The 11206-nt window shown below is 36.7% G+C and overlaps 1 pseudogene; it reads right to left on the bottom strand.

The window, feature by feature from the left end:
* Window positions 1-1522: 1522 nt before the first annotated feature.
* Window positions 1523-1641, bottom strand: LOC120590554 (uncharacterized; annotated as a pseudogene).
* Between the last annotated feature and the right edge of the window lie 9565 nt (window positions 1642-11206).

The following is an 11206-nucleotide window of genomic DNA, read 5'->3' as shown; positions in this document are numbered from 1 at the left end:
TAGAGCAGGTGTTGTACTCAGAGCATTGCGCACGCATCCAGCTGGATGCTCGCTCCATCACGGACACAATCTTTCTGTCGGAATGAAATAAGTCCCAGGCAATTTGGATATTTGGATTTAAACAATTCTGTCGTTTCTCAGCCTTTTCTTTTTAGGAGTGAGGTCAGCTGTACAAAAGAACATACATCATAATTCTTGCTTCATTCAGCACTATCCTATTTTGTCCTTGAATTACTATTATCCACTTTTCTTTTATATTACTTACTATTTGTTTTACTAATATGACAGACAGGAAAGGCTCATCAAGCAACTCAATAAATAAAAATTACCGATAAGTTATGAGGACCTATTTACTTTACTTACATTCCTCCAACTAGCAACTGGTTCCCCAACTTCAACCCTGATATAACTAAATCTGCCAAATGTGTGCGTGTGTGTTTAATTAGAGTATTAGTTTTACTTGTTTTTAAAGTTACTTTGTACTCTTAAAAGTTATACTCAATGAAATCTTCTGTGGTTTATTTTTTTACTAAATATTATTGTACTGAGTTCCATTCTTATCATAATATGGGCCTGTATCATATTCAATTATACTACAATATAATATCCCATTGTGTGATATAACATATTTCATTATCTTCTGTTCAATTAATATTTAACTTGTTTCCAGTTTTCTTTCCTTATTATCAACAGTGCTACTATGGGCATTTTTTTTAAAAAAAATCTCTCTTATTGTAAAAATGCAAGAGTTTTTCCTATCTATATTCCTGGATTAGGTATACTCACTTTATAAGATAACCTCAATTTGTTTTCCAAAGTTATCATGCCAATCTACACTCCCACAGCAATCTGTATAGATTGATGTTGGTTCACATTCTTGTAAGTGCTTGGTACACCTTCTTTGTGACAACTGGTATTGCCAAACTGCATGATTTTTGATAATACAATGTGTGTAAGATAGTATCTTAGGATCTTAATATCATTTGGATTTATATTTACCTGGTTTGAGCATCCCTTCTTCTATGCGTGTATATAGTTTATATGTATACAAATATATATACCAAACGTACATATACACCAAATTTATATATAATGATTATACATACATGTAAAATTTGATAAAGTCATTTGGGGGAGCCAAGTGGCATGCGCATGCATGACTCATCAACCCATTATTGTGTAAATTTTAATTTCCCAGACTTTGGAGACAGACACATGTGCAAGAGAGTCCATTTCTAAGTCTATAACTACAAGCACAGCTTCCTCATCTATAACATGAGAGTAATAATACCCTATATTATATGCATAAGAATCAGATGATGACCAAGAAATAATTAATGTACTGGCTAGAAAATGTGAATCCATCAATGAAATTTTGCCATCAGTATTGTTGATATTATCCTTTTATCTTTTCTTTTCTTTTTTTTTTTTTTTAGGAGAGAGGCAACCTGGTTGACTCAAAGATTGTAAAGACCTTATCATCTAACAATCCTCTTATGGTTTTTTTTGTTTTTTTTTTTTATGCCTGTAGCACCTGATTTTCCTAGGTGGTCTCCCACCCAAGTACTAACCAGGTCCGACCCTGCCTAACTTCCAAGATCAGACAGGATCGGGCTTGTTCAGGGTAGCATGGCCGTAGACTCTTTTATCTTTATGTTAAATATGTCATAAATTCAAATTTAGGACATGTATTTAACTTTTTCTCCATCTCCCTCATATTTTTTAATGATTTGATGGTTTCACTTTTAAAATTAAACATTTTATCTGAAATTGATCCCGATATTTACTTTTCCTTTTAAATCTAGCATTTCCATGTAGATTTGAAATATCAGGAGTACATTTTAAAAAGATACACACAATACAGCAAAGTGGGTAGCTCTGCTCAGTGTAAAACACTGGGTGTTTTCTAAATCTAATTTTGGAATCATTCAATTGTGGGATATATGAGGGGAATGGAAATGGCAGAGATTCATTTCTTTGTGTTTAAGAAACCCATATTCCCTGAGATGCAGGGGAGAATTGAGTCCATTATTTTGCAGCATTATTGAAAATCACTCTATTTCCCCTCTGGGCTTATGGAGCTGAAAAGAATTTCAGGCCATCTAGTTACTGTATGGCATTACTGATGTAATGCATTCCATTGTGACCTTCCTGACTAAAAGAAGTCTTACGTTTTTCAGTTTCTAACTCATTGCAGATTCAAACCTTTAGATTGGTCCAGGGATTTGGTATATCTAGATAGACTGTTAATGTTTTCCTTTTAAAAGCTGAGTTTGTAGTATGAGTCTGTTCACTTCTCCTTAGATAAAACAAGCATCAAGGGATAGATAGGCCCTGTCATTCTAGAATCTCTGCTCCTCTCAGTGATGTACGGATGCCTTATAGTTTTAAAAAAAAAAAAAGAAGAAGAATGGTCATGTTACAGCCAATAAGAAACAGTTTTAATGAACTATTGAAACGGTATTTTTCTATAAGTTACCCTGAAAACTTCAGTTCCCTTTATTTTAAATGAAGGGAATCTCTGATAACCTATGGAGATTAAATGGAAGAAAAGCATGCCAAATTAATAACATTCAAACAATAAATATTAGCTGTTTTAGTGTTCATTAAATCCCAGCAAAATATTATAAAATGTTTTTTGTGATCTCTAAATATTATAAAATATCATTATAAAATATAAAATATTATTTATGATCTCCTAAATATTATTTATGAGACAGAGTATATGTTTTCCAGGTGTTAATAACAATCCCCAAATCCGAAATTATTTTGAGTAAAAATACGGGAATATGCATACTTGCTATTTATTTTTAAACTTTAAATTTTGAGAAATCCAAGATAGAAATTGTCAGGATGAAAAAGTTGACGAACCAATGAATGAATCGAGAGAGAACATAATGTGATTCCTCATGTATCCATCATATAGTGACAGCTGGATCAAGGATAAAGGTGAAGAAAAGGAGAGATAAATAATATCATTAGATTATTTTCCATTCCCTGCACCCTAGTATCTTGTTTGTCCTGCAAGGTTAATGTGATTGCATTTTGTGAACTCAAGCCCTTCTGTGTCTCCCTGTGTTGTGTTCTCCTTGTCTGGTTCAGTTCTTGACAGGTGGTAGATGCCCAGTTTCCTAAATGAGTGAATAATTACCTGGGAGAATGAGTGAATCAGTGAGTGAGTGAGTGAGTGAGTGAGGAAATGGATGAATTTGAAGACGTGTCAGTAGAAGCAGCTTATTTAGTGATGCGAGAGGCTATTATTTGGCCTTGCAGCGTGAGCAGTTTCCTTCAGAATTTCAGTCCAGAGCCAACGTGATAAACAGGAGAAAAGAGAGCTGTACCCTACTTTGACGACAAAACACAGTGTGTGGTATTCCAACTACTTGAGGTTTTTGAGTAAGCGTAAATCCACCCCCAGGAAGGAAGCATGGAAGCGGCCCGTGGGGTCTCTGGCACAAACCCCTTTTACACCACCCCCTTTAGGAGATGGGATATCCACTCTTCTACTAAAACTACCAGATCTGTTACTGTTTGAAAAATGAAATAAATATCTTAGATATAGGAGAAACGTTTTCAAATTCCAAATACAACTGTTTCAAAGAACCCTTGATTTTTCCAAATCTAATTATGCAAAGAATCCTATAACTGAGCTTAAATCTTACATGCTGTTTCCATTCATAATAGTATGTACCTATGCTCATACTATGGTTTTCGCTTGGAATAACCTTACTGACACACAAATCCCTCATGCCAACCTCCAATGAAAGCTCATCTAAAGTGAGAGCTGTGTTTCAACTACGATTGTACTTTATTTTCATTTCGTATAGGACTTTTTAATATTTTACCTTTAAAGTTATTTAGTTTTTGCTATATGTAACTTTCCTAATATATATAATTTTAAGAAGGGCATTGGTACAGTCACATTTTCACCTACATCCACACACAGAAACATAGTATTCCATATGTTATATACAGATGACTGTCTGTATGTCCGATGACTTTATTGGGTCAAAAGCTACTTTATCTACTTGAATCATTATTATTTTATTTTATCAATAAATAAAGGGTACATGAAAGAGTGAGGTATATGGTTGGCTTGGATAGAAGGAGAAATTCCAAGGAAATATGAGAATATTAAATCGATTACAATTCTGGATAATGGTTACTTAACAAAATGGAACATTGGAAAGAGGTATTTGAGGATAGAAAACATGAAGAAAAAATGACATGATATCCTGTAAGGCACAGTTAAAGTAATATCCATGTAAAACCCATGAACTGAGACTGGGTCATTATCATCAGTTACATCTTATTCCTTTTAGAAGACAGAATGTTAGCCATCCATAGGGGGGAAAAAAAAAACATTGGAAAGATCAGTGAATGTACCCTATTGTTAAGACAGACAGTATTCAGGGAAAGCAACTGAAAGAAACGGAAGATTTCTAATAGGTGCAATTATCACCCTTTAAATATGTTCTACTGAATTTAGTACTTTATTTCTTTTGGTCTACAATCTATTCAGACAAAAATAGTTATATCCTTGTCTTTAATTCCCCCTTAACAATTGGTGATGTTTGATAGAAAAAGGAAGCCTTTATATACTATCCAGGAGCAAAACATCTTTTATAATGCTCTCTCAGTATAAAAGCTCTCAAAGGGGTCAGCGGGACACTTCTCCATGGCAATTAGCCAGACCCATTTGAACGGGATGCTTCTGGGGGCCGGTCCTCACCTCCACTGCTCTGCTACATGAATTACTGCGTTGGCGTTTGCCTAATGAAGCACAGACACAACATATCACAAAGCAATCAAGATACAACTAGAACAAGCTGGTTTGGAATAAAACTGTAAAATTAGGTCGCAGTGGAAACAAAAGGACTACTATTTATTTTATGTTGCAGTCGGATGGCCTAATGATGTGAATCCAGCTCAGCGTTTGGACAATTTTGGAAAGTGACAGAAGCAAACATTCTATTATTGAGTGGAAATCACAGAAACAATATGCAAGGTCAACAATAATGTGATTGCAAACGCGTGCTGAAGTTTCAGCTGCGTCGGGTGGAATAACGAAGCAGAAGAAAGGGCGAGAGGTCTGGAAATGGGAAGGGGTTTAATTCTGGAGCTAGGAGAGCCAGCTTAGTTGAGAGAAGTCATGTGAGTGGCGATTTCGCATTGTTCCTGATGTTACTAATGATGACTGGGTGCACGTGGCCGCATACGCAATAGAGCGTCCTCCATACGTGTGAACCACTGATTGCACGAGGGGACATCCCCGCACCCGGCCTTCCGCTGTTGATGATGTGACTTGGCCTTCAGAGGATTAACTATTGTAACTCCCATTGGCTGTATCCACCTGTTTTGCAACAGAGCACCAGGTTCCTGATGTTGTAAATGTTTTACTTTCGAATTGTTCATCAAAGCCACTGCTTCTTTGAAAGCTATATGCTCGGAGTAAAGTAAAAATGCTGAAAACTGTCATCCTTAGGTAAATCATTTTCCTCGCTCTATTTGCAAAGGCACAGTTGAAATGATTCTGTCAAAAGGTCGACAGATTTGACTGAAAAAAAAGACACATAAAAGTGTTCCGTTTCTCTCCCCTTCAGAGTAAGTGATTTCAAAGGCTGGGTTATCATAGAATGAGGACTGTTTTTTGGAAATAATTTTTGGAATAACTAAAACATATATTAATTTATGCTTTTCATTTGGTGATTCCCAATTGGTTTAAGAAAAGTTTGTCATGCAATACTAGTAATTAGAAGTTTAGGCGTCACAATTTTATTGTTTTTGGTGTATTTACTTGACTAATTTTTTTTGAGATATCACAAGGATTTTTGGATATTTAATGTAGCATGAATAGAGATTCTGAGCAGTGTACTGAATCATTATTAAATTATATTCAATTTCAAAGGTGGAACGCAGATCATGTACTTCTTTAATATGTTCTCTAATTATAACAAAAAAAAAACCCTAATTTGACATAAATCTTAAGTTAGAATAACAGTTAAGGAATTGTCAATAGCAATCCATATATAAGTAATAATAGTCTTGGAATAAACATACTGCATGATCCCCTAAAATCTGGTCTGCTTTATTTTGTTCACCTCTTATTTTGTCTTTTGGGGAAGAAAACGTATACAAAATAGCAATTCGGAGCTAATTAAAGATAGACAGCTGTCATTCCAGGTGCCTCAACCTTAACTGACAGTTTTTTGTTAGAATTTCTGCAAATTTCATCAAGTAACATCTTTTGATTTTCACGGCTTATGTATCCCTGAAACTGTGAGATTCAACTTCTTCCTTCGTATTTATCGATTGCTTACAACGTGCAAGGCATTGTGCTACATATTGATTATGAGTGGAAAGCCTTTGTGGAGTTTGCGTCAAATTCTATAACTGCTAAATTGATAAGTGAAGACACCGTCTCTTTTCTTTAGATCTAATACTTTAAACTATCCCTTGATCATACCACTCATATCTTCACTTTTCTGATAGAATTTATCTTTACATTACAAAGTTAAAGCAGTTGCGAAATTTAAAGTCTCAGAACTGTGAATGTAGTAGATAAACTTCATAGCTAAAATTTCTTTATAGAAAAAGTCTGATTGCTTTCTGGTGTATAAATTAATGGGTTTTTAAGTGGGATTTTGATGTGTAATGCAGTGGTTAACTGGTAACTTAGGATTATTATTTTAGTCCAAATCTGGTTCAGAAATCCCTTTCTTTCTGTGACAGCGGCCTCTGAAGCAGCCACAGCTGAGTTTCCTGGGTTTGGGGAGGATTAGCGTCTAAGCTCTTTACCTGGCTAAGTCTGCAATAAAAGTGTGTTACATATGCTGTTCCTAGTGTGGACACAGCTGCTACTGTCTCCAGCATTTTTCAACTTTCACAATGAGTGTTGGTAAAGTCGCTTCTCAGGCTAAAAGTCATTTTTGTTTGTTTCCCCAACTGCCCTCATCAGTAGCCCACGTGCATCTTCCTTGACGTCTGTTTCATTGTCCAAGTGGGGACTGCAGTACAGCACAATGGCTTTGTCTCACCTCAGCTCACCTCCTGTTCCTATTCACAGTCACGGTGAGGTCACAATTCTATGCAGATCCTCAGAGGCACGAGGGCCCTGGGGGCTCCTGTCTACCCAGGGAGCTTGCTCTATCTTAGTAATCACCTGTGCGTGGTAAATGCCACTTCAGCATTTCAAAATATCTTTATTTTGCCTTTTTTCTTGAAAGATAATTTCACTTTGTATACATGCAGGGCGGATGTGTTTTCTGTGTGTGTGTGGGGGGGGCTTTATTTTTAATTTTCTCAATGTGACTGAGGTATAACTGATAAACAAAAATGGATACATCTAAAACCGTACAAAGTGATATTTTGATATGTCTATACTTTGTGAAATGATCACCCCAATCAAGTTAGTTAATACATCCAACACCTCACAGTTACCAATGTTTCTGTGTGTGTGTGTGTCTGTGTGTGTCTATGTGGTGAGAATGCTTAGCTTCTCCTCTTTAGTGAATTTCAAGTACGCAGACCTGTAGTAGATACACAGAAGACAGAGAAAGGGAAATCAAAACATACTAATATGGAAAATGATAACTTCACAAAGGAAGGCAGCAAGAGAGGAAGGAAGGAAGGAAGGAAGGAACAAAACAGCCGGAAAGCAATAAGAGTTGCAGAATTCCCAGTCACAAAATCCCACTTAAAAACCCATTAATTTGTACACCAGAAAGCAATCAGACTTTTTCAATAAAGAAATTTTAACTATAAAGTTTATCTACTGCATTCACAGTTCTGACTTTGAATTTGGCAACTGGTATAAGTTTGTAAAAACTAATTCTATGGCGGTAGTAAGTCCTTACATATCAATAATTTCTTTACATGTAAATGGATTAAATTCTCTAACCTAAAGGCAGAGTGACTGAGTGGATTAAAAACAAAACAAAACAAAAAGATCCAGCTATCCTCTGCCCACAAGAGACTCACTTCAGCTTTAAGTACACGTGTAAGCTCAAAGTGGAGGGATGAGAAAGATGCCCCGTGAAAATGGAAACAGAAAGACAGCAGGGTTAGCTGTCCTTATGTCAGGCTGCCAGCGTTTCTAAGCAGTACCTTGAGCAAGTTTCCCTCCCTTTTTCTGGCTCCCATTTTCTTGTAGGAAAGTCTGTGATTAGAATAAATATTATTTCTTTATATATAATCTTTCTAGATATTTTATCTTTCTAGGTATTTTTTATATTTTTATTTTTATTGGGTTTTTTTTACTTTTAACATGCCCTACTGGTGATTTGTTTAGCTTCGTTAATACGATCATCAATGTCCATTTTAAAATTAATTCTTGAATAGTCTCATTTATTATCCCTTAAATTATTGATTCCAGTCTCTTATCATTATCTAAAATTAACTAAGATATAAAGTCTTATAATTCTACTAGTTCTTTTCATTTTTTTATCCATCTTCTGTGGCTTTTTCTACTTTTAGAAAAAATATCCTTCAATTTTACTTTCAGTTTATTTTTTGTTTAGTTGTATTTGTGTTTAGTTTGCTGTTAAATAATCCAGTTAGTTTTAAATTCCAACAATTATGTATTTATTTCTAGATGGTCCATTAGGTTGTGACTCAAAATTTGCTTGTTTATTTTTAATAACCTTTCCTTAACTGATAAGATTTCTACTTCTGCTTTGTTTTGATCTCAGACGATCTTTCTTGCCAGCTTAACAATGCATTAAAATATTTATCTTTAAAAAGATTTTACTTGGCACTGTTATTCATTTTTTTAAGTGGGAAGATGGTTCAGATTACTTTGCTTCTAGAATGTTGATAAAATATTTACAGTGGTTAATCTTGCAGCTTTCTAACTCAATAAACGAGTCTCACCGAGGGACCTTCATAACCTTACCTGCTAGGGCCTATGGGGACTCGGGGCAGGAGTTCAAAACCCAGTTTTATATTTTTGTGACTCTGTGCATGTTATGCCTGGTGCCCTTCAGACTGTGAAGCCATTTAATCATACCCTGGGGTTTGCTCTACAGGCTGGCTCGTTCCCTCAAAACTGGATGAGATTCAGTCAGATGGGAGAAGGGCTCTTGGGTCATATTAGGTTCATACTTGGGCTTCCCTTTGGAATTTTGCTATCAAAATTCACTTTATTCGTGGCTCAATAATTGGAACTTTCTGATCCCTTGGGACCTGTCTACATGTATAAATCTGAGCAGGTATAAAACTTCAGTTGCCTGAAAGGTACTAAATCTAGAATATGCTAATGCATCTGTGTTTTGAGTGATAAAAGGTAGTAAACCAGAGAAAAGAATAACAAAGAGTATGCTTTGTCGCTTCTTCTCTGGCCTGGGCTGCTGCCGGGGACAATAATATAGACAAAGTAATGAACTCAGAATGCTGTGATCTAGGTCAATTTTGTCTAAAAGGACAGAGTAATAGAGAGCTGTCTTGTATCTCACTAGAATTTTACCTTGAACTTTTAGGCCAGTGTCCTGGTAAGAAATAACGGGTCTTTGTTTTCATTTGTCTTCTAAACCTGTGTTATCCAGAGACCTCCAGAGAAAATTTGTCTGCCAAGAACGGGATTAATTGTACGGGGAATCCTGAAACTCCACCTTCTACTTTGCTGTCTCGAAATAGCTAGATGCAACAAACTTTAAAAGCCAATTCACTAGAAATGCCTAGAGCTCCCCTTGAGAAATCAGGGATAGTGTTTGATAATTTGTTTATCATGCTCCCTCCCATTAAGACTCCCCTACTGATTTAATACATGAAGCAGAGTTTTCCCTATTTTGAAATGAATGGAAACCAAATAAAAACTGATCCATTAGGTAAACACCATGGAACCACAGTTAGAGTAAGAAAAAACTATTTGAAAAAGTCTGTCTTCATTCTTTTAATACAGTGAATGCCTTTTTCCTAGGAGGCAGCTGTGCTATTACTCAGTAAGGCATGTTTTAATAAGGCCCTCCCTCAGTGCTACTTTGAAGTAGGAGGCAGGATTGCAGAGGGCCTAGTGGTCAGTCTTCGTGGTATAACAGAATCATGTGGGTAGGTTTACAAAATTGATTACTTAGATCCCATCTCCAGAAAATCTAGTTTAGTTTATGTTGAATGCTGGTTGGAGACACCAAGAGGCATGTGTGAAAAGTTGACATAAGTGGAGCCATTTTAAAATGGGGTCAGAACAGCCATTCCAGAGAAACTGCTTACGTATCTTGTTCCTTGAAATTTTGGAATATTTGAACTGGGCAACATAACCTTTGGTCTGGACCAGAGTGACACTGTCTCACAAACAACTGTGAAGGCAACAGAAAAGCAGACAATCTTCCCACAAGGACTTCTAATTTAGGATGTTCTTTTGGAGGTAGAATCAGTAACCAGCCAGGTACAGCTCAAGATGAACTCAGTGTGTTAAAAACCGGTAGCGATTCCTTCTCTCTATTCATGTAATTATTTCCCTTCTTTTTCTCATAAGAACATCTTGCCTTCACCCTGTAATTGGGACACAGTTTGGGTTTCTGCTTAAATCTGTGCCCCATAATTGCAATTCTGCAATCTCAGAGAAATGTATGTTGCCTCTTACTTATGGCTTTTAATTTTTAGGTTAACACATGCAAACTCTAATATGAAGACAAGAATGAGGAAAAAACTGGTATTAAAAGTCGAAGCCTCCCTTTTACTAATTGTTGAATCCCTCTGATTCTAGCTTCCCGCTTGGTGTGGAGTGAGGGCTCCACAAACACGGAGTGTGAACAGAGGGAGTAAAGAAACGGTGAAATGTCTTAACAAAGTGTCGGATGCCAAGTGTGGATCACAGTGAAAGCACAGAGCCCCCGGGGGCTGCATGCATGTGGGGTTGTGCATTTTCACGGGCTCTTTTCTAGGGTGATCGTGAGAAATATTTGGGACAGAGCTGAAGGCGGGAGAAGGCATTCCACTTGGTGTAGTCCCAGGAGGAATCGTTCAGCCACTGTGGGGTGGGCGGCAAGCTCTGATGCCCACAGGGCACATGTGAAGGTGGCAAAGGGGGAGGGTGAGAAAGTGCTTTAACCCTAGGGAGGGGAGCAAAAGACCCTTCCAGGTCTCCTAGAACAGAGTTCTTCTTCTACTAGTGGAAAGGCGTGGGTCACTCAGACCAGCCTTGAGACCCAGAAACACAGTGGTTCCCCAGGAGACGGGAGAACAGAAAATCCTTTGCTGTAAGCAGCAG

Source organism: Pteropus medius, unplaced genomic scaffold (assembly GCF_902729225.1).
Source record: "Pteropus medius unplaced genomic scaffold, Ma_sr-lr_union100, whole genome shotgun sequence".
Classification (NCBI taxonomy): Eukaryota; Metazoa; Chordata; class Mammalia; order Chiroptera; family Pteropodidae; genus Pteropus; species Pteropus medius.
This window is presented reverse-complemented; position numbering and strand designations above follow the sequence as displayed.